At 45.9% G+C, this 24070-nt stretch overlaps 1 protein-coding gene and 1 pseudogene across 50 annotated transcripts in view; both read right to left on the reverse strand.

The window, feature by feature from the left end:
• The window catches only part of Cacna1c (calcium voltage-gated channel subunit alpha1 C), a 733897-nt gene that overhangs the window by 375199 nt on the left and 334628 nt on the right, over nucleotides 1–24070 (reverse strand). The gene's annotated exons all lie outside the window — the stretch shown is intronic.
• LOC147830217 (small nuclear ribonucleoprotein-associated protein N pseudogene) overlaps nucleotides 1–24070 on the reverse strand; it is an 82607-nt pseudogene that overhangs the window by 43228 nt on the left and 15309 nt on the right. Inside the window, exon 1 of the transcript XR_015439698.1 lies at nucleotides 1–24070. This exon is cut by the window's left edge and continues 43228 nt beyond it; it is cut by the window's right edge and continues 15309 nt beyond it. The product of XR_015439698.1 is annotated as a small nuclear ribonucleoprotein-associated protein N pseudogene (transcript).

Genomic DNA, 24070 nt, shown 5'->3' on the forward strand with positions numbered 1-24070 from the left:
ATTTTTAGAATTGTAAGCTTGAAGAATATCTTCTAAACTTCAGATTTACTTGGAGATGAGATTTTCCAGATTGAGACGGAGAAGCAAGGTCTGCTGCAAAAAAGAGCTGCAGCTGTAAATGTCTGGCTGTTGTGTGTGTGTGTGTGTGTGCATGTGTGTGTGTGTACTCGTGGGCATGTGCACAGCAGAAAAGAGGAGAGAAGAGAAAGAAGGAAGGGAAGTAGGAAGAAGATGGACAGAAGTAAAGGACTGAGAGTAGTAAAAGAGAACAGGAAAATAAAGAGGAAACATGAAAAACTCAAGACAGTTGGACCAAAGTCAGGGGTGGCAGGCTGAGGATGTTCAGAACAGACTGCCCTTGAAGAACAGCATAGTACAGTGGACAGAGTAGGCCAGCACAGAGAGATACGAACACCTCATGTGTGCTGAGCACTTGCTATGAACCAAGCCCTCCTCTAAGTCCCTGTATGTATTAACTCTCTCAGTTCCCATGATGACCACATGAGATGGACGCTTGGACAACTGGCTATGGGACAGAGCCAAGACCGGAGCCCAGACAGGCTGGCTGACCAAAGGCACACTTAACCATCAGGCAACACTACGTGACAAGAACGTGCCCCCAAAAGCATGTAGGGTGAGCAGCAAGGGAGAGAGGGGAGCAAGAATAAGATACCGAGTCATGGTTCCCACCTGTCTCTACTGTCCACAGCCAGCTAAGATCTCCAAGCCTCACTTTTCTTTCTATACAATGGAGATGATGATTCTTCTCATCCTCCTGCAGGGCTGGCCCAAGCTCAGGGGAGATCACGCAGGTGGAAGTGGCCCGGGGCTGTACAGCTCCACACATTCCTGGTGTGCATCACTGTCAGTGACCACTGGGGAACCTCAAGGTGGAAGGAATATGTGACACATAATCCCAGAGTCAATGCTGTCCCCTCCCAGCCTTTGATCAGTTTTGCTCTTGAAGTTAGGGAAATCATTACTACTTTAATTAAACAGACACCTTAATCTGGGAATGGCAGTTAGGGTGGAAATCAACTTGATCTCTTTGAGAGCCACCCAGGGGATTGGTGTCTGGGTGGGTCATGGTGGTGTGGCTTTGGGTTCCCTATCTGGTCCCTTGACCCTCCCTTCCTTGCACTGTTTCCCTGTCCTACTTCCCCGCCTCCGAACTAAACAGCTTTGCTCCACGCTTTTGCCATGCTTCTGCCCTGGAGCCGAATCACCCTGAACCAAAAACCTCTGAAACCATGAGCCAAATTGAACCTGTTCTCCTTCAATTTGTAGCTGTTGAATATTGTGTCTCAGTGACAGGAAAGCTTACTAACACACTCTGGAACCCTAATTCATCCAGGGATTCACCTTGCAAGCAGGCGTGCCCTTTCCAGGTTCTCAGGCACCTCTTTGTCCCCAGAGCAGGTACGCTCCATGGAAAATAACTTGTAATGATACACAATGTGCACACACAGGTGTAAGGCAACACCATTATACAAAAGCACAGAAGAAATTGATTTCTTAATAATACCCTATAAATAGACTAGTTTTGGTTATTGAACAAATCAATGAGCCTCAGCAGTTGTGCCTAGTTCTGATGGGTATCGCAAATCTGGGTCACCTCCTGGAAGCCCAGGCCCTCATTCTCAGGTGGGAGATGCTCTGGATGTAATCACCCTGGTCACCTGGAAGTTACTACAACCTTGACTTGCACTTTTTCTCTGAGGCAGGAACCAGTTCCCGTCACAACATGACCAGATTTTGTTGATTCCTGATTCAGGGGCTTTGCATTAGCTGTTCCCTTTGTCTAGAAAGCCCTTCCTCCAATCTGTATATAGCTGGTTATTTAGCCTCATTCAAGTTTCAGGTCAAATGCCACATTCCCAGAGAGCCCTCATCCTTGGCACCATATTACTGTGCTTTCTTCATAGCACATAGTGTTCCCTTATTTATTTACCTGATTCTTGCTTATTATCTGTTCTCCTCAACTCTCCCCTCTACACACATGCCACTAAATGCAAGCTTTATTTAGCCACTGCTGTGTTACCAGAGCTTTCTAAAGTAGCTCACGCCTGACATACAGTAGTTGCTCAGTATTTGCTGAATTACCAGGACGAAGTAATTCATATAAACACAAAGTTAAACAGTAACGTCTTAATTGTCCCCTCAGCCTTAGGAGATGGGTGTAAGTCCCTATTTTACAGGTGGCAAACTGGCCCAGGCTAATGCAGTTTGCTAGGATTAAGACTCCAAGCTATCCTGTCTCATCTGGGAGAAGGCAGAATCCACACAGGAACAAGGGTGGGGCCAAGATTAGTGCCTCACCTGTTCCTTCCCCCAGCACACTCCTGGGAGCTGGAAAGAGACTCTTAGACTAGCAAGGCTGCAGCATCTGGTAGAGTGCGCTGGTTCTGGCTGCGGACAATGCCAGCAGCCTGAGCTGAGCGCCCCCAAATGGGCTCTGTGGCTGGAGGAAGTGGCTGGATAGGGCTGTGACTAGGTGCTGACAGTGGCCACTAAAGGCCTGCTCTGAGTCCAGGGCTGCAGAGGCCTGGCAGGACTGGCGCTTACCCAGACCCTGTTCTGGAGCAGTCAGTGTGAAGAGTTCAAGAGGGCACAGGGGTGTGGGCAGACTGAGGTTTTCAAGTGGATCATAAGTGCCATGCTGTCTTCTGCCCCTACAAGGGACACAAACCTCAGACATGCATTTGTTTTAAGGGCCCCTGTGTTCTGGGATGGGTCACACAGAAGAGGAAGAGAGGAGAGGCAGCCAGAGAGGAGGCAATGGTGATGCAGAAAGACAGAAGACCCACACATCCTCACAGAGAAGGAACCTCAGGGAATCCATCCCTCCTTTTCTCCTTCCTCTAACCATAGCTTGGCTGTGTAGCCCCTTACAGTATCCATTAATCCACTGGCAAGGTACACTGGAGGAGTCAGGGCAGAAGGATGATTAATCACATGTGCATTCGCTAATTACAATAATTGCTATTTAATGATTTGTGTATATTTCTCAGACGGCAAGTGCATACGAAGCTGCCTGACGGACCAGGACACATCAGTATTGGGATTACTGATTTTTCTTTTTTACTAAAATGTAAATATACACACACATGTATGCATATGTAATATATATAGATTCTACAAATGCATGGGAAATAAATGAAAGCCAGGCCAACGGTCAGCCAGAGATGGTGGGACTGCTGCTGCTCTGACTGCCCGGAGTAGGCTCAAGGCAGGGAGTTAGGAATGAGGAAGGCTGGAGCCCATGGAACCGGACACCCAGGATTTGGGTGCAAGCTCTGGCTAACTACTAGGAAGCCATCTTTTTGTCATGTTCCTCCGGTGAGGGACACACTCAGTGGTCTGGGCCAGTGAGAAGAATCCTGGCGGGCCGGTGAGAAGGAAAGGACATCTTTGAGGGCAGGGTTAGGAGACTATGCTAGAGCAAAACCCCCAGGGGAGAGTGGGCACCACCACTTTAAAGGGGCAAGGAGCCGGTGTCAAGGCCAGAATAGCTCCTGGGGCTTCCTCAGCCCTGGGAAGCCTTTGCATTTTTCCTGAAACAGTGACTCAGGCAAGAGGAATGAACTGAGGCAACTGTCTCTGCTGTGAGCAGAGGCCATGGCCTTTCCCTCCGGGTGCTTCCAGCAGCCTTCTTTCTAGAGCACACGCAGCCCTCCCCAGCCCAGCACATCCCACAGATGCGAGCCCCCAGCATTTGTAGATGCCCCAGAACAAACTGGAATCCACAGGAGGAGCAAGCCAAAGAGTGGCAGCCCCCACCCCCTGCCCTGTCCACCTGGTAGTGCCCTGTGGGCAGACACCTGAGTCCAGCCAGGTCCCCCTCTGTACACACCCTCAGCCCTGCGTCCAGTGCACACACCTGGGACTGCGGTCTGTGGAGGACCTGGACCGGAAGGAGCTAGAGCGGCCCAGGGGGCTAGGCATCAGGGCCAGCCTCGTGTGAGGAAGTAGTCTCCTCTGCCTGATTCATGCAGCCCTCCTCATGGAAGCCGCAGGGTGAGAGCATGGGAGCCCAGGAGGTTTCACTGCCACAGAGTGACCCCTGCTTGGCCAGGACAGGTGACAGAGCTAACCTACCTGAGACAAGAGGGGGCCTGTGGATCCCAGCTCCCAGAAAGAGGTGGTGACGACACAAGCGCCCCTCTGGAGACTGAGGACTGGTCCTTAGGAGGCACCCCTATCGGCAGAAAAGGGGCTGATTCTGGTTTCTCCAGCATCTTCCAGAGAGTAGGACTTACAGGAGTAAGCACCACTGTCCTCCCTTCTCTGTCTGCCTCCCTCTCATCTCTGTCTCCCCCCCCCCCCCTTTGTGCCTGGGGCTGTCCTATGAGCTGTGAGCGCCCATCTGCCGTGGGAAAGCTGTACACTCACCCACGCTGTGGGTCTCACTTGCACTCAAGCAGCCACCTGATGCCTCTGTTTTCTGGGACCTCAACAAGCCGTCGCTGGAGCAGGAGCTGGGCAGGTGAGGGCCATGTGTCTGTAGCAGCGTGGCCCAGTGCTCAACACTGTGCCTGGCACAGAGGTGGCACCTGAGGCAGGTGTGGCTGGTGGATGGCCTACGGATGGTGCCTCTCCATCCTGTCTGGCACCCTATGGCTAACAACCATTGCAACCCAATTTCGATGGATGTGTCTGCCCTTGATCTTCCCTAAGAAGGAAGTCACAGCCATTGGAGGTGACTTTACCCGGGGACTGATGCTGGCCATGGCTCAGTGGGGTTGGCCTGCATGTTCAGGAGAATTCTCCACTGTCACCTTGTTTAAAATCATTGTTTCAGCATCTGCAGAGTAAGATGTTTCCTCTGACTTGCTGTCACCTGTCAAGTCTGTAATTACATTTCTCCATTCTAACAAAACCTTTTCTCATCCCGGGCTCCAGAAAGGGAAAGACAGAAATGAGGGGCTCCAGGTTATTCTTTAAACATCTCAGGAATTGGGTGCAAGGAAAGTCAGTTAGGCCAAAGCAAGTCTGCACCTTCCTGGGCACTGGCCAGTCATTCCATGCTGCTTCTCTCCACCACACAGCCTGGGACCCCTCAAGTGTCCTGCAGCCTCTTCCTGGCCCTCTCCACACACTTCCTTGGCCCAGCCTCCCTGAGCTCCACCAATTAAAACACCATGTCAGCTGTTTATTTCTTAGGAGGAGTTCAAGTCCCTGTGTTAGCGGCTCTCCAGGCCTGGTTTCAGTGTGACTGTGAAGGAAAGCGAACCATGCCTTTCTCGGCTGGCTCCTGAGATCTCTCCAAACTGATGAGAGAAGCAAGGGGTCTGGGGTAGCAGCTGTCCCCTGCCTGGACCAGCTCCTCTCCTCCCTGCCTCCTCCTCATTGGCCAGGACTTCCCAGAGTGCCCTGGACCACAGTGCTCACATTTTCTGCTGTGATTGGATATGGTTTGTCTCCCAAAGGCTCATGTGTTGGAGGCTTGGTCTCCAGTGTGGCCCTGCTAAGAGCTGGGGTCTGGTGGAGAATAAGGCCACTGAGGTGCTACCCTAGGAAGGAAGTGATGTCATTTTCCCAGGACCTTGATGAGTTCTCACTAGAGGGTTGTTATGAAAGAGCAAGACTGGCCCCTTCCTACTCTCTGGCTTCCCATCTTGTTGTGATCTCTCCCTCTCACACATTGCCACCAATGTGAGGCCTTCTGCCATAAGGATCTCCCCAGAGCCAGCACCATGCTGTTTGGACCTTCAGTCTCCAAAACTGTGAGCGAAATAAACCTTCTTTCTTTATATATTATCCAGCCTTAAGTACTTTGTTACAGCAATGGAAAACAGACTAATACAACTTCCAAGACATTTTTTTCTGTTGAACTGGATTCAGATAAAGCAAATATTTGTTCATTGAGTCACTTTCATGTTTTTTAAACTACTTTAAAAATATTGTGGTAAACTACACATTGCATAAAATTTATCACCTTAACTATGTCTAAGTGTACCATTCAATAGTGTTAAGTCCATTTGCACAATTGTGCAAACAACTTCCATACTTTTGTGAGACCAAAATTCTATCCCCATTAAACATTAACTCACCATTCTCCACTCCCCAAGCTACCAGCAACCACCATTTTTATTTCTATGACTTTGACTGCTCCAGGTACCTCCTATAAGTGGACTCATTTAAAAATTCTTTTTGTGACTAGCCTATCTTGCTTGGCATAATGCCCTCAGTGTTAATCCGTGTTGTGGGATATGTGAGAATTTCCATCTTTTTTGATGCTGAATTACATTCCACTGTACTATGTACACCACCTTGTTTATCCATTCATCCATCAATCACCACGTGGGCTGCTGTCACCTTTTGGCTCTCATGAGTGATGCTGCTATGGACTTCGGTATGCAAATAACTCTTTGAAACCTTGCTTTCAAGTTATTTGGAGTGTATACCTAAAAGTGGAACTGCTGGGTCAAATGATCACTCTATTCGTAAGTTTTTGAGCACCTGCCATACTGTTTTCCATAGCAGCTGCATCATTTTACATTCTTACTAGCAGTGCACAATGATTACAATTTCTCCACATCATTGCGATCTTTGCTTTTTGTTTCTTGCTTTTTTTTTTTTTTAAATAGTAGTCACCTTAGTGAGTATGAGCTAATGATTCCTTTTTAAATTCCAGGCCCTATTCTGGGTACAGAGCATGAATAATCTCATTAAATCCATAAAGCCATGTTGATGGACAGTTAGCAGTGGTCATGTTCCTCCCTGTGTTCGTGGTACCCTTCTGTACATGGACACACTGCTCTCTATTCCAGCTCCACACAGCATGCACACAGTCATGCCGGTGCCACCAGGGCCCAGACTCAGCAGGCACTTTGCATTTTTTTCTTAGTGAACTAATGAGTCAATGGTGTTTTAGGCACCAACCAGTAGCTGGGGCATCTCTTTTTGGCCACACACAGGGGCCTCTGAGATTTGAAACTTGGAGGTCATACACATGCTACCATACCTGGGCCTGAACCCCAGTTGGTCACTATACACAAGATGACCAAGAACTTTCCCAGCAGCCCTACCTGAGCACTGAGTGGCACCATCCCAGCTGTGCAGGAAGCAGATTCTCCAAAGATATGGTCTGTGGGGCCCATGCCTGAACCATAGTAGGTGCCTGACAAGTATTCCCTGCAGCAACATCAGCCAACACTTTTGAATGTTTACCACCTCCCCTGCACATTACACACACTGATTCATTTAATCCTCAAAGAACTCAATGAGGCAGGTATGATTATCTCCCTCTTACAGATGAAGAAACTAAGGTCTCAGAGAAACACAGGCACTTTCCCAATGTCACACATATAGGAGGCAACAGAGTTTGATCCATAGCTACTGTGCTCTGCCACCCTTTGGATATACCCAGCTTGAGGACCTGCCCCACATTAGAAGAAGCTAAAGAGATCCAGAGCAGGTTCTCCTAGTGGAGCTGGTGGCCTGTTGGGTTGGAATCAGGGCCCCAGACTCTTTTTGCAAAGGTCCTCCCTCCAGCTATTCTGGTTATTCTCACCCTGAGAGCTGGTTCTAAAGGAGCCAGGAGAATCTTCACACACCAGAAATACCAGTCTTTCCATTATTTTCCTGTCTGAGAACAACAAGTTCTCAGGCTTGAGGACATAAAAGAGTCATTGGCCAAAGAGCCACACCTTCCTGGAGCACTCTTACTCCTAGGAGTGATCTAGGTAAAAATTTCAGAAAATTTCTCTTTTGGGGAATCAAGCAAAGGTCTTTTTATTGTATTTCAAAACTAATCATTCATTCATTTATTTGCTCAGTCAACTGTATCTACACACCTAAAATAATACCTGGAACTCAATCTTTGTGCAGTTAATAGATTTTTCTTCCTTCTCCACTTTTGAGGGAGGGAGGGTAGAGTCTGAGGACACCTGCAGCTCTGGGGCTGTGAGCTCCGCATGGTGAGCAAACTCTACCTTTGTACCTTTCTTCCATAAAAACTGCCTGTGGCCTAAGGGGCCACAAGGGCCCATTCCTTTTCCAGCATAAGTCAAGCACACTGACAACACAGCTTAGGCAAGAAAGGTAGGTATCTGGGAAAAAGCAACAAAACAAATACTCACAAATATGGACCATGTTCCTCTGGGCATTCATCAGTCTAGCTGATGGAGGCTGGCCCCATGTTGTTATAAATTCAATCTTAAGAAAACACTCATTTTTCTCTCGCTCTCAGATTATTAGCTCAAAAGGAAAGCAGATGGCTGCAGACGCTATCCATCAAGGGAGCGTCAGGGAGTCACACCTCCCCGTATCCTCTGGATAAAAAGGAAAAGGCCACTCCTGTGGTGCTCACCTGTTCTTGAACATTTAGAATTCAAAGCCACTTTGTCTAATGTAAGATCATCAGTACAAAAGAATGGTTTCTAGGAACATTTGAGCGAGAGATGGAGGATGCATCATTTTCTCTCACATTCTTCAAAAGGAAGTCTCTATGAGCTAATGGGAATACAACCAGGTGAAGGGCCACAAGAATGGACCTCTGACTTTGGACAAGTCACAGCCTCTGTGTTTCCTTTTCTAAATGCAGGATGGTGGGGGTTGGGGGCAGGGTGGCCCTTCTTACATTTTTCTACATGGAAAAGAAATTGACATAACCATTTTGTAGGATCAGCAAGAGCAAAGCTAAACATAGGCATATCCTAAGGCCCAGTGACTCCACTCCTAGGCATTGTGCTTAAAAGTGCATGCATATGTTTATTATTAGCAACCAGTATTGAGATGATTTTGATCTTCAATATATCCCACCAGCTCAGGTGCTAGAGGCTGTCTTCCGCAAAGCACAACTGGGAGGTGTGGAAACTTTAAGAGGTGGGGTCTAGTGGAGGTGTTCTGGTCACTGGCAATATGTCCTTGAAGGGGTTGGGAGGATCCCAGCCCCTTCTCTTCCTCTTTCAGCTCCGGCCATACGATGAGTGGTTTTTTTCCAGCATACACTCCTGGTCATGATGTGCTGCCTTGCCAAAGACCCAAAGCAACGGGGCCAACTGACCATGGACTGAAACCTACAAAACTGTAAGCGCAAGTAGACCTTTTCCTTTTCTAATTTCATTATTTCAGGTATCTTCTTACAGTAACAGAAAGCCAACACAAATATCCATCAAGAGCAGAATGTGCAAAACTGTGGTGTATGCACGGAACACCACATACCAACAAATATGGACAAACAATAACAGGCAAGAACATGAGTGAATCTCACAACTCTAAGAGAAGAAATCTAGACTAAAAATACATATTTTATGAGTTTATTTATAGAAAGTACAAAACCAGGCAAAATGATCTCGGTGAAAATCAGGATAGTGGTTCCCAAAGAAGAGAACAATGACTAGCATGGACCCAAGAGTGTGAATGATGTTCTATTTCTTGATCTGTGTGCTGGCTTCAAGCAACATGCACTAGGTGGGAAGCCATCAAGCTGTACACATGGAATCTGCATTCTGCCATAGGCACATTATACATCAAAGCAATTTAAAGTTTTAATTTTAAACTATCAGATCATGGAAATTTGGAGTTCCCTCCAAAACTTCAGGGTTATGATTTAAACATGAAGTACGTGCCCCAAAGACTCACACATTGAAGGTTTGATCCCAATGCAGCAATGTTCAGAGGTGAGGCCTGGAGAAGCGACTGGATCATGAGGGCACTAACCACATCCATGGATGGGTTCAGAGCTGCATGGGCTATCAGGAGGAGAGGCTCCATTGAAGGAAGGGGGTCACTGGGATCCTGTCCTTTCTCTCTCTCTGCCAAAAATGAGCAACTTTCCTCTACCATGATGTTTCTGTCTTGGAGCCAGCTGATTGCAGACTGAAACCTTTTAAGCCATGAGCCCAAATCAACCTGTCGTCCTTTAAACTGTCTTTCTCAGATATTTTGCCATAGCAATAAAAACATAACTAACATACCTCAGTAAAATAAAACCACGTTCTGAGGTCACCTGGAAGGATCATCTTTCCACTGCCTGCAACTCTGATAGTCCTAAAAGAAGAGCAAGTGCCAGAAGATAAAACAAGAGCTAGATTTCCTACGGTGATAGGCTATAAACACAGGTAACTGGCCTCAGCCCAAAAAGGGGGAGGAACAATAAGGGAAAGTCCAAAAAGGGCTTATCCAGTATCCAGAGTTTCGCCCTGAGCTCCCACAAGTAGTGCAGTCCTCTGCCTCCCTGGCCATGGCAGACACAAGGCATGTGATGGAGTTGCTTTGATGGCAATTACTTCCTGCTCAGACAGGGAGGCGATAGATCATCTCAAGGGAGATTCCTTAATTGAAAAAGTGTCAATAGATCAAAAGCAATATGAGCCTTTCAGCGGAGGGGCTGCTTTGGTCTCCACCAATTTGCTAATGCTGCTTTGCCAGGAAAGACCCTGGTGGGGGCCTCTTGGCCCTTTCCTGAAAGACTCCCCCTTGAGGGAGGAGGAAGAAAGCCTGTGTTTATACAGGGGGCAAAGGGTCTTTATTTCTTTAAAGTCAAAAAAATCCACTCCCCAAATTTCTAAATCAATGTTATGAATGAACCAACAAACAAAATGCCAACCCCAAGTGCCATTTAGTTGAGCCTTCTGATTATAAGGATGATCTTGTTTTGGGGGAATGGGGAGAATTTTCTAACCCCTTAATCTTAGGTCATTTCTCTTTCCAAAGACCTCCAAACCAGTTTCCTGCTGATTACATCTCACCAGAGGGCACCAGGAGAACTTAAAACTTCAGGACCCCAGGGAGTTTTGTGAGGTGCTTAGAGGAAACTCTTCTTGGGTGGGGAGAAATTTAAGCCTGAATTATCACCTCTCATGAGGTTTGAGGGTGACCGGTGTCTTCTTTGATTAACTCAGCCCACAGAATGTGCTGGCTCCCGGTGCTTGCCATGAACCATGCTCCCTTTCAGCCTATGTCTATCCTCCGTGGGCTGAGTCTCCATCAGTCCTCTTGTACAACACTGCTATCAAACTGTGATATGCAAAATTGAATTCAGACCAAGACATAGACATGCCCAACACCAGGGGAGAAGCATGAAGAGGGAATTAAAATTTAATATCCCAGCAGCAAATGCAGATTTTAACATCATTAATTATAGTAAGTTTGATGGTAAATTTCTGAATTTAGATGAAATAAATGGATTTAACTTCAGAATTAGGGACCTCTGGCTCAGCAATCACATATAAGGGTTGATCAAAAACTACAGTGCATTTAAGTAAAAAACTGATTACAGTAAATGGCGCTTTGCCATTAATTCCTTCACACTTTGAACACATTTATCCCATTTTTCTTGCCACCGTCTGAAGCAGTTTTGGGAGTCCTCTTTTGTGAGTGTCTTTATGAGGTTTGATTAAAAAAAACAACAACAGTGAATGCCACTGCCAACAGGCAGGCAGGCTCCTAAAAACATTACAGTGTATCCTCATCCATCTCACTCACTAGGCCTGGCACTGTGCAACTTCTGGCTCTTCCCCCAAAGTAAAACTGACCATAAATGGTAAACATTTTGAATAGATTCAGGGCATGGAGGCAGCCACAGAAACATAACTAAAGATATTCCTGAAAGAGATGAGAAGTTTGTTCAGACATAAACTCCTGCCACGATATGCTGCCTCACCAGAGGCCCAAAGTACAGGGCTACCTGATCCCAGACTGAAACCTCCACAACTGTGACGCCCAAATCAACGAGTGCATTTCAATATTTAATCGCCTCAGGTATTTCATTATAGCAACAGAAAACTCACTAATGCAGTGAATGTCACTACCTACTTGCTTTTCTTAATGTTCCTTGCCCTAAGAGCGACCACTCCAAAGACATGGGAGATGTTAGGGATCAGTCAGTACTGCAGGTGTGGTTATTTCCCATAAATGTCCTTGGGTGCTATGGCTTGTGTTTGGATGTCCCCCCTAAAGCCTCATGTGGTCATAGGTAGGGCTTTTTCTGGAATTGATTTATGGTGCAATTCTAGGCCAGACAGCACTAGGATTAAGGGTGTGAGTGCTACCCACCCTAAGTAGTCTGCGTAAGATAAAAGGGGCAGAAAGACACTGCTAAAGTTTCTTGCTTGTTCTCACTTGCGTGCTTGCCGTGGACTACTGCCCCTCTGCCAAGACACCCTGCCTTGGAGCCAGCCGATTATGGACTGAAACTTGTACAAACTGTGCGCCAAAAAATCCTTTTCTCCCTTAATTTGTGGATGTTGCATATTTTGTCTCAGCAGTGAGAGAAAGGTAACTAAGACACTTGGATATCTTGACAATATAGTGTGGAAATGCTCCTTGGGAGCACGACTTTACCATCTGGTATTACATGTAAGGAATAGGGGAATGTTCCAGGGGTTCTCATGGTTTACATAATCCCAAAGAACCTTTATTGCCTGAACACCCTGCCTTTTTTTTTAGGAGGCGAAGCATACATAACATAAAATTTGCCATTTTCACCATTTTAAAGTTTACAGTTAAGTGACATTAAGTACACTCACAGGGTTACACAACCGTCACCACCATCCATCCCCAAAGTGCACATGATACTTTAAAATACCATCGTGAAGTTTAAAAATTATCCCCCAAAGCTCTTTCTAGTTTTATCAGTCAAGTGCTAGCTGCCATGGATTTTCTGTGCAGGCCCAGCGTGGACATGACCGTTTCTGTCCATGTGCACAGCTGTGTTCTTGGTTAAATAAGCTTCTGATATCTGACATATCATGTAGAGGCTCATGCCTATCACTGCTTCCCTGTGAACATGTGTGGCTCCGCTCTGCTTCCCATTCACTGTTTCTTGTTTGCTAGAAGAGAGAGAGAGAGAGGATGGCTTCACAGCCTCTTCTTAGGCTGGGACTGATGACCAGCCCTGGGGAAATGGGTCACCTTGGGTCCCAGTGCCTTTCTTTCTGAAGGTAATGGGGAAAACTGATAGTCAAAGGTTCATTCATACTTCAGTTAATCTGCCTGGCTTGATATTAATGTAAACAGTTAATTGCAAGCTTGTGGACCTTGCAGAATACAGGGTAGTTATAATTAATTCCAGTACATGCCTTGCAATGTTTACATTCCAAATTACCTTCAAGTCAGAAGTATGAGGCCCAGAACCACAGTTTGGGGGCAATAAAATTCCACTGGCCGCTGCTTTCAACATCTGGAAGTCATTTGTTAAAAAAGAACCAGAGTCTGCTATTTGGGAAAGTAAAATATGCTTCAGGATGGAGATGAGGTGACACTGGCTTCTCCCAAAGCTCCTGACATAGGGAGGGAACCAGGCTGGCTCTGGAGTAAAGGTGATGGGCCGTGGTGGAGTCAGGGTAGAGAGGGAAGCTTCATCATGAATGGCCATCACCATGGAAGAAGCCTGGGGAGAGGGCCTGGAGGACCGATGTCACACCTATGATCAGGATGGGGTTTCTACAAGTTGTTTCATGTTGTTACAGACAGCAACCCTGGGTTCTGCTGAAGGTCGGGTTGTCTTCCTTTTCCCACTCCCTATCTGCCTCCCTCCAAGTGCACCCTCCCAGATTCATAGGAAGCTCCATCTTCGGGGAGGAGCATGTCAGGTGGCAACAGTTGGTCGTTCTGATGTTGTGCTTGAGAGCCTTAGCAGTTGGTCGCATGCTCTCTCCCAAACACACTAGATCCCTGCTGCTTTTTACACGCTTACAACTGGAACCCACTGAATGACTAAAGAATCTTGTGAGTCAAAAGGCCTTGCAGATTTCATGTAGTCCATCCTCCTGTTTTTAGGCACAGCTAAATATAAACCACTCCAGACTTTCCATTACCTACCGTATTATTTCCCTCTTCAGATCACAGGAAGGAGGGCTGGGATATGAAAAATACTTTGCATTTGCTCCTTTGGAAGTCAAATTTCCAAATGAGTCAACAATACCAAAGGGTTTACAGCATCTCTCCAAACAAATCAAAACTTCGTGTAAATCCTATTATTTGTCAATGTCTTTTTGCCTCCTACACATTCAAAAGCCAAGTTGCATTTGTTGGTGATAACATTTCAAGGATTTCTTATTCTCACATTCTCTCCAACTGGGAGGCAGGGAACAGGATATTGCCTCATTTTCCAGTTAAGAGATCTGAGGGAATAGAATGTAGGCCTTGGAGTCAAACAGACCTGAGCTGAGACTGTGGCTTGGGTTATTTATCTTCTCTGAGCTTCCATTTTCCTGCCAGTGAAGTAGTGATAAAAATACAATTATCTGGTAGGGTTATTAAAGGCTTAAATAAGCTAATCATTATGGACAGCATCATGTAACAGGTGTTCCATACATGGTGGCCGTATAGTGGTAGCTATTGAGCTACTGAGATCTTTGGCTTCAGACTTTCAGCAAGATCTGGATGTAGATCTGATGAACACCTGGGCTGTCAGGTCTCTCACTAGAGATGCACTGGGATGTACTCAGATTGCTCTCTGCTGAAAGCTATAGAAGAGATGACATACAGACCTTCAAGAAACCTCAGAAATTCATGAAGCTCTTGGCTGTATATGATCTCAGCTGTCTTCTCCACATGCATCCACTACCTCGCCGCTCAGTTCTGCTCTACTTCTCCACTGTCTCCTTCCTGGAGTGTAAGTCACTAGAAGGCAGGGATCCTTCTATGCAGAGTACTGTGGTCATGTAGGGCTTGCAAAGCCTCCTGCAAAGTGATGCTTAATCAATACCTTTTACTTATTTTTCCAATTTTGATCCCCCTCCAGCTTTATTGAGGTACAACTGGCAAATGAAAATTGTATATGCAGTAGTCACCCCCTTACTGCAGGGCATATGTACCAAGACCACCAGTGGACATTTGAAATTACAAATAGTACCAAACCCTACATATACTATATTTTTTTCTATCCATCCATCTTGATAATAAAGTTTATACATTAGGCACAGTAAGAGATTCCCAACAGTAACTTATGATAAATCTTAGGAACCTCAGTATAGAAGGTGTTTTTAGACAGGTACAAATTCCCTATGATGAATGTGATCACTATGTATGCCTAAAATGTACCAATAAACTTAGTTAATTGAAAAAGAAGTTCTCAGATCAGATATTTGTGAATTTGAGAGTAAAAAAAGGGAGTGTTTTTAGTTTTGTTTTTTCCTTATTGAGAATGTTTACCTTTTTTACTTAAGCAAGAATTTCATGGCTTTTCTTCAGCATATGTGAATTGCTAGCACCACTACTCTTGCATTTTGGAGCCACTGCTAAGAAAAATAAGGGGTATGTGAACACAAGCACCATGACACTGTGACAGTTGATCTGACACCCAGGATGGCCACTGTTACGGCTTAGATCTAAATTGTTTCCCCAAAATTTCTTGTGTTCAGAAGTGGGGCTTTTGGAAGGTGATTAGATCATGAAGGCTCTAACTTCATTAGAGATTAACTTCATTAGATTAACTCATTGATAAATTCATAATTTGATGGCACTATTGGAAGGTGATGGAAAATTAGAAGGTAGGGCCTAGTTGAAGGGAGTGGATCACTGGAGACTATATCTTGTTCCCAGCCCCTTCTTCTCTGGCACATTCCCTTATTGTCTGCTTCCTGGTTGCTATAATATAAGCAGCTCTCCTCTGCAAGAACCTTCCTTCATGTTTTTGCCTTGAAGTTAGCTGACAATGGTCTGAAAGTTCTGAAATCCTGAGGCAAAATAAATTCTTTCTTCTTTAAGTGGGTTTTCTCAAGTATTTGGTTACAGCAACAAAACCTGACTAATGCAGCCACGAAGTGACTAACAGGTGGGTAACATACATAGAGTGGATACTCTGGTTAAAGAGATGATTCACATTCCAGGCAAGAAGTGAGATATCACACTACTCAGAATGGTATGTGTTTTAAATTATGAGTCACTTATGTTTTGAATTTTCCATTTAATATTTTTGAACCATGGAAACTGTGGAAAGTAAAACAATGGATAAAGGGAAATACTATATTTAAGGTATACAATGTGATGATTTGATACATGTATACACAGTGCAATGATTATCACAATCAAGCTGATTAACTCATTCATCATCTCACATAATTGCCTTGTTGTGTGGGTTTATGACAAGAATATTTAAGATCTACTCTCAGAAAATTTCAAATATGTAATACAATATTATTGACTATAATTTGCAGATATTCATCTTATAACTATAAATTTATATCCTTTGGCCAACATTCCCCATTTCCTTCACCCCATTGCACCTCAATCCTAGTAACCACAATTCTATGTTCTACTTCTATGAGTCAGATGTCTTTAGAGTCTACATATATTCTACATATACTAAGTGGATACAGTATTTGTCTTTCTGTCTCTGGCTTATTTCACTCAGCATTGTGTCCCCCAAGTTTAAGGCTGAATAACATACCATACTAAATATAAAAAAATCACATTATTTTAACCATTCATCTTTTTTGACAGATGCTTAGGCTGTTTTCATTTCTAGGAGGTCATGAATAGTGCTGCAGTGAACATAGACATGCAAATATCTCTTGGAGACACTAATTTTTCATTTCCATTGGATATATACCCAGATGTATCATATGGTAGTTCTATGTTTAGTTTTTGAGGACTTTCTATAGTGTTTTTCACAACAGATGTACCAATTTATATTTCCTCCAGCAATGTGCAAGGGTTCTCTTTTCTTTACACCCTGACTAACATTTCTTATTGTTTTTTTTTAATAACACTCATTCTGACAGGAGTAAGCTATATCTCATGGTGGTTCTGATTTGCATTTCCCTGAAGAGAGTAAGTGCTACTGAACATCTTTTCATATACCTGGAGACCACCTGTATGACGTCTTTGGAAAAATGTCTATTCAGATACTTTGCCTGTTTTTCAATCAGATTGTTTGCCTGAGAAGCCAAAATATTGTTGAGAAAGAAGAACAAAGCTAGAGGCGACATACTTTCTGCTTTTAAACTATATGCAAAGCTACAGTAATCAAAACAGCATGATACTGGCATAAAAACATACACAGAGACAAATGAAACAGAACAGAGAATGCAAAAATAAACTTATGCACAGATGGTAAACTAATGTTTGACAGGAACTTCAACAATACACCAGAGGGAGACAACAGTCCCTTCCACAAATGGTGCTGGGAAAACTGAATAACCACATATAGGATAATAAAGCTGAGCCCTATCTCATGCCATTCATAAAAATTAATTTGAAATAGATTAAAAACTTAAATGTAAGATCAGAAACCACAAAATTCTCAGAATAAAACGTAAGGAAAAAAATCTCCTTGACATTGGTCTTAGCTTGTTTTTTTGGGATATGATCTCTAAAAGCACAGGCAACAAAAGCAAAAATAAACAAGTGGGACTACTTCAAATTGAAAAAGCTTCCACATAGCAAATTTGCAACAAAATGGAAGGCAACCCATGGAATGAAACAAAATACTTGCAGGTCACATGTCTGATAAAGGACTAATATAACTCAACAGCAAAAAACCAAATAAATATTTTAAAAATGATTATCAGGATGATATCATTGTGCCACATGTCATTCAAATTAAAAATTAAAATGCCCTACTTCTCTCTCTAACTCAGTCGGATAGTCATGGACCTGTGTATCTAGCTTCACATCCTCCCATGTGGGTGTCTGAGTGATTCCTATAATAACACAGTTTTGGTTCTTCACTATGTATGTCAGCATTTCTCCAAGTATAGTCCAAAGATGAGCTGCATCAAAACCACATGAGTGGGGGTGGGAAGAGGGTGTGCTACAAATGCAGATTCCTGGCCTCAACCCCAGACTCCTGAGTCAAAATCTCTGAGGACAAAGTGAGGACCTTCCCTTGAAGAAAGCCCACCTAGGGCAGCCCTGTGATTCCCACAGCCTCTGTTTCTACACTTAATTTTCAGAGTCTTCAACAGTGGCAGTTATATTAGTCTTTCAGAATCAAACGTGTGACCAGTTCACTATGCAAGGATTCTTAAACAAGGGGAATTTGCACCTCCTGCCTTGTAAAAAAAGCTATGCACATTCACACACACTAGAGAGTAGGCAAAGCCTCTCTGTGTTCCAGGTCCAGTGGCACAGAAAGGATGCTTCATCTCGAGCCTTCAAAAGATAAAGCATCTGAGCTGGGAGTGGTGACACATGCCTGTAATCCCAGCACTCTGAGAAGCTGAGGCAGGAGGATCATAGGCTTAAACCAAGCCCTGGTGACTTAGTGAGACCCTGTTTGAAATTTTTTAAAAATTTTTTTAAAGGGCTGGAGATATAGCAGCCAGGGGAAGAGAGAGAGAGAGAGAGAGAGAGAGAGAGAGAGAGAGAGAGAGAGAGAGAGAGAGAGAGAGACCCTTTGCCAGGCAAGGTCCCTTGGTTCATCCCACATGGTTCTAGTCCTTCAAAATGAATAGTTCTGTCATTTTTAGAAAGTGCCCTGCGTAGTTCTGCTGCACAGCAAGACCTCTTAAGCAGAGTTCAAAGCCATGCATACCCCAATGGCCTTTACAAAGGCAGAGCTATGCAATGGGAAGAATCATGAACCCTGGGAATCAGGGAGCTATGTTTGAGACCTGGCTCTGCAGTCTTCAAGGAGTTGTGGGGTCCTGCATAGGGATCTGGCATCTTGGAGCTTTAACTTGCCTAACTGTTAAATAAGGGGATTAAAATAAACTAGCAGCTTCAGGCTTTCTTTTAGCAGTGCAATCATTTTTGCCAAAGAAACATACCTAAAACCTGCACAAAGAAAACAGAATAAAGCAAGGGAGCAAGAACAAGGGGAAGCAGCCCTGGAGGACCTGCTGCAGGATCCAAGATTGGGAGGTCATCCACAGGGCTGATGACCTCATGTCTAGGTCCAACCTGTAGCTTTGTACATCCCAAGGCTACAACCCAGGGCTAAATAGGAAGTGGTCAATGATGGTCATAATGTGACCAAGGAGAGATGTGACGGGCTGGCTGGCAGAAGCTTGAGTTCATGGCAGGTAACTAGAAACCCTCTGAGCAGGAAGTGGATGGTGGTTGGCCAGGGAGGTCCAGATTTCCTCCAGATCTGGTCACAGGGCCATGGACAGTACCTACTCTCCTATCACCTACTGACTCTGGTACTCAAAAAAACCGTTGAAAACACCTCCTCGTTTGCATGTGAAAGGAAGGGAAGAGGTTCCACAACTACCAAGCTATGGATCTGCTCTTCTCCAAAGTACTTGCTCAGGTCAAAGACTTGTAAAGTCCCACACGAAATCACCTTGTTCAGCGTGCTTTGGATCAGTACGCTTCCTACTTTTTTTTGTTTATGAAGAGACCCCCCCCATTTTTTTTACAAGTAAGATTTATCCAATGCACTCTGAAAGACAACTTGTGATATGCAGAGATATAGTTTCAAAAGTGCTTAAGAGTGTGGGTTTGGGAAGAAGACTGACATTTTGAGGATTTAGAGGTGGAGAGAGGCAGAAGAGGAATTATTTTTAGGGCTTTTTTTCTTTAGTCTTAGATCCTCGTGATAAAAGATCACCAGGACTTATCTTTTTGACTACTTAAATCCTAGGACTCAAACCAGTTATTTGTGAGGAGTCTCCAGGGTACCTCAAGTTTGTCTGCCTCTGATGGAACCTCAGGGGAAGACAGAGGACCTAATTAGGGCCCACCAACGCCATCTGTCACTCTCTTTCAGGGTTGTGTGCTGGCAGCCCACTCGGTGGGGGAGGGGGATGGCATCAGACCACAGAGCAAGGTGGAAGGTAGGTCATTTCTACCCATTCCATGCTTCCCATCCTGACAAAGAGCCTGTGAAATATCCATCTGGACAGCCTAACCACAGTTTCTGGAAGTTTCCAAAGTCCCCTTCACATCCTAGCCCCTGTCATTAAACAGGAAGAGAAACATAGAGTCTCCCTTTGTGGATAAACACAGTTAAGAGCATAGACTTAGAATGAGACATCCCCAGGCTCAGATCCTAGCTCCACCACACACAGCTATGTATCTTCCAGCATGTTCCTTAATCTCTGGGTGCCTCAGTTACTGCAATTGTAAAATGGGTCAGGACAATATGAAGACAAAATGAACTAACACAGTATGTTTAAAAGAGTGCCTGTCACATAGCAAGCACTAGAAAGAAGGGTGTCTGTCTTATTAGTGTCACCTGACCATTCCACCTCCCTAGCATTCTGTTTCTAGACAGATTTGTGCTGAGATGGCCCAGCCTGAGTTGTGTGTAAACTTCTACACATGCCCAGCTGAAAGTGGCCTCGGGATGGGGAGAACACTGGCGATTCGACAAATCAACAGCAGGACAGATGAAGCCTGTTGTCACATGTGGAAGGAGCCCTGGATCAGGACCTGGGCATCCTGGGCTCCCCAAGACTTCGCCATCAACTTTGCTTTGTGCCTGGAGACAAGTCTCCGAACTTCTCTGAGACTCAGCTTCCTCTCAAATAAAATAATGAGGTTGAATGAAGTGATCTCAGAGCTCCTAGTCCAGGTTCTGGGTACAGAGAAGGATCGGGAGTGAAAGAGCCAGATTGAGCAGAGAAAAAACCTTGCAGTGTGTGCATCTGTGTGCAGGACGGGAAGGCAGGGAAGATGGATGTTCAGACACCTTCCTTGACCTCTGCTGAGAGTCTCTGCCCAGCGGTCATCTGAACGGCTCAGGAGGGTGCAGATGGTGCAGATGTCCTGAAAACACTCCCCCACAGCTGCCATTCAGCCACTGAGCACTGTGTCCACCTAGGGAAGAATTTCAGGCTGTGCTAGAGAATAAAACTCCAGAAAAACTCAAGAGCCCTGGGCAGAGCTGCATTTCTCATCTAGATACTTGGCTGCTCCTCCTTTCACCCAAGACCCCTTCTCTGTGCCCAGGTGTTGATGCCACACCAACCTCCTCCTCTCACTTTCACCTCTCATGGGAGGCAAAAAGCATCTTCTGAATTGGAAAGCCCCTGGCTGCCTAGAGCGAGTGGCTCTCTGTGCACTGCAGAGGGCTCTTCATCAAGGGGCCTGAGCCTTCTAGGAACTTGTTGAGGGTCCCATAAAGCAATCTGTTCTCTGCACCTTCACAGAAACAGAGGGAGGTAGGGTTGCCTCCCTGTACCCTCGGTCACAGCAGCTGGCAATGACTTTCAGCTCTGTGAGCCCTGCTCATGGGTCAAACAGCAACAACATAGGGGACTAAAGCTGTCACAATGGAGGTGACAATGCATGTGCATAAACCCCGGTACTAGGGAGCTTCCTGTAGTGCTGGGTTAGTACATCAAATGTGGGCTTTGTTGCTACCATTGCTGCTTTAAAAGGGGGGGGGCATCTGCTGGCCTGGCAAGGCCTGGCTTGGAAGGAAGGGGAGGAAGTGCAATCCCAAAGAGTCTCCTAGGCTGGAACACACTCCAGATTTCTCTTAGGGCCTTGTACTGTTTCAACCCCCTCCACCTCACCCCTCTGCACACATGCACACATGTGCAGTGCACGTGTCATGCCCTGGCTGACAGCTCCCCAGAACCACCCTTTAACTCCCCAATTTCCACTGGAGCTCAGAGTCCCTGACAGACATCCCCTCATCTGCCCTCATCTGCACTCTCAGAGCTCTGACAGGAGAAGTGGCAACTCAACTGCCTTCCCGTGCCCCACAGGTGAGGGAGACTGAGCTCCATAACTGAGCCCAAGCACTGCAGCCCGTTCTTAGGAAAAGGTCACTCTGTAGCCGGGTGGAACAGGGACCACTGCAAGAGGTCCTCCCATAGCCGTCCCCACCATCCTCCCTAGAACCTGTCTCTACCCCAAGCAGCTCATTTCTCCAAGCCCGTGGGAACCACTACCAGCCCACAAGTGCAGGTGCCCCCGTGGGAATCAAACAGAGGCACTGTCCTTTCAGAGCAGCCTTGCAGGTGTAGATGAAGCACAGGCCCATTCTGTTATGGGCAGAATATGTCCCCTGCCAGAGGTCCTGAGTTAAGGTCCTACTCCCCAGTGCCTCACAATGTGACTTTACCAAGAGACAGACTCTGTAAAAAGGTAATTATGTTAAAATGAGGTCAGGACTGATTGCCTATAAAAAAGGAGACATGTGGGTGCAAAGAGACGCACAAAAAGATTGTGTGAATACACAGCAAGCAGGTGGCCGCCTGCAAGCCAAGGAGAGATGCCGAAGAAGCAACCAACCCGGATAACACCTTTGTCCTGGGCTTCCAGCCTCCAGAACTGAAGCCAAACCAACTTCTGTTCAGTTGCCCAGTCTGTAGTACTTCGTTAAAGGAGCAGCCGCAGCAAACCAGGACAGGTTTCCTCCCTCATTTCCAACCTGTCAGACACTGTCACGACCAGAAGCCGTATCTGCGCACCAGTGGAACACTGGCTCCAATGCTCAACCGTGTCCCCTGTGAGCAGGGACTATAATCCCCATGAAGTCACGTCTGAAGATCTTGTCCCTCATGTTTGCCTCCTTCCTCTGCTAAATGACGGGAGATGGCAAAGGAGGCAAGGGCAGAGATAGGTTAGTCAGAAACAGGAGAGACAAAGCCAGGAAAGAGGGTCCCGGGTGACAGTCCCACACGGAGATGCTCCCAGCGGCAGGCCCGCACGCAGCTCTGCATCTTGCTCTCCGGCCTCCGCTCTTTGCACTGGGGTACATGCTCCACATCTGTGAAGCCTCCAGAGACCTCAAAAGCCCCTCTCCACTGTGAAGGTAGCCCGTTCCTGCAACCAACACCAAGATGGAGCCAACCTGCTCTCTGGCCCCAAATTAGAACTCAAAGGGCAGAGAAACAAAACAGACCAAAATACCATTCTTCTCACGAGGGACTATTTACTGAATAGTTTATATATACTGAGTGAATCTTATGTAAGAGTCAACATGTTCAAAGCACTAAAAATAGGTCTGGATACGTTTTGGCGAATAAGCTATAGATGTATTTAGCCCTTCTAAAGAGTAGATGTGCCAGGGAAGGGAAGTGGGCATACTTACCCTCAGGCCATCCCCCACTGTGGCTCACTGAGGAGACATCAGAGCACAGAGGCCACAGATCCAGGAAGGGCAAGGCATAAAGTCCTCATGCTTGTAGGACGTCAGGGGCTACTTGGGAAGAATTTCCAGGAATTGGTAACTTTGGAGGGGGATGGAGAGGGAGAGTATGTGCAAGGCTAGCAAGTCCACAGCTGCCTGCCCGCCCCTCTGGAAGGGTGGACTTAGCATTAGTTTCTTAGCATTTAGCCTGGCCCTGGGCGTAGAGTGTGGAGGGTCCAGCTGCCTTGCCTTACACCTTCTTCTGCAACTAACATGCCAGGCCAGGGCTCTCCATCCCAATGCCCAGGGTCACAATATGAGCAGCTAAGCAGCCTCAAACGAGCCTCAGGGTGGGAATTCACTGTGCACCTACTAAGGGGTAAAGGCAGCCAGATTTTAGTTCATAAACACTAGTCAGTCTTGAAAAGAAACAAGCCTCAAAAGCAGTACCTCTTCAGGAATCCAAACACTTCTTGAAAGTGGACCAAAGTTTATGAAGTTTTTCCTAATAAATCCATTGGCTTGTACACCTTTTGTAAAATTACTGAACAAGAAAGTAGAAACAGCCTCGCAATCACACTGATAGTTTATCTGACTGCACAGCCTGCCTGTGAGTCTCCAGTCATTCTGCTTCGCAGCTAGTTAACAACTGAGCAACATTAACCCAGACGTGAGACCAGGGGTTGCTCCCCGCCAGCCCCCAGAGCCAGGCTGAGTAGTCTGGGGAACCTCTCTTCAGTGTCAAGGTCCCCCATCCCAGAAGAGAATGGAGAGCTCATCTCTGTTAAGGCTCCATCAGGCTCTGCTCTGCAGGATCCTATTGCCCCTTCCGTAGGGCACTCACTGGTGCTGTCTGGGAACAGTGCAGTGTTGCTGCTGAGGAGGCGCGGACAGACAGGGCTCTTTCCTGCAGGACTTCTCTGCACCTTTAAACCACTAATGAGAGGCCTAGGCTGCAGCTTCTCTTGTCTGTCCTCATTTTCTCTGAGAGCCCTGCTCATCACCCTACCCCCTAGAACAAATCACAGATCAAGGATCTTCTGCAGGAATTCTACTCTGATCTGTGCTCAACTGCTGATCCCAAATTAAGATCTTGCCAGATAACAGAACCTAAGTTATGAAATCTAACAGCTTAAAACCTCT

Source organism: Heterocephalus glaber, unplaced genomic scaffold, assembly GCF_053883595.1.
Source record: "Heterocephalus glaber isolate CG9 unplaced genomic scaffold, H.glaber_assembly_v1.0 deba00000281, whole genome shotgun sequence".
NCBI classification, from domain to species: Eukaryota; Metazoa; Chordata; class Mammalia; order Rodentia; family Bathyergidae; genus Heterocephalus; species Heterocephalus glaber.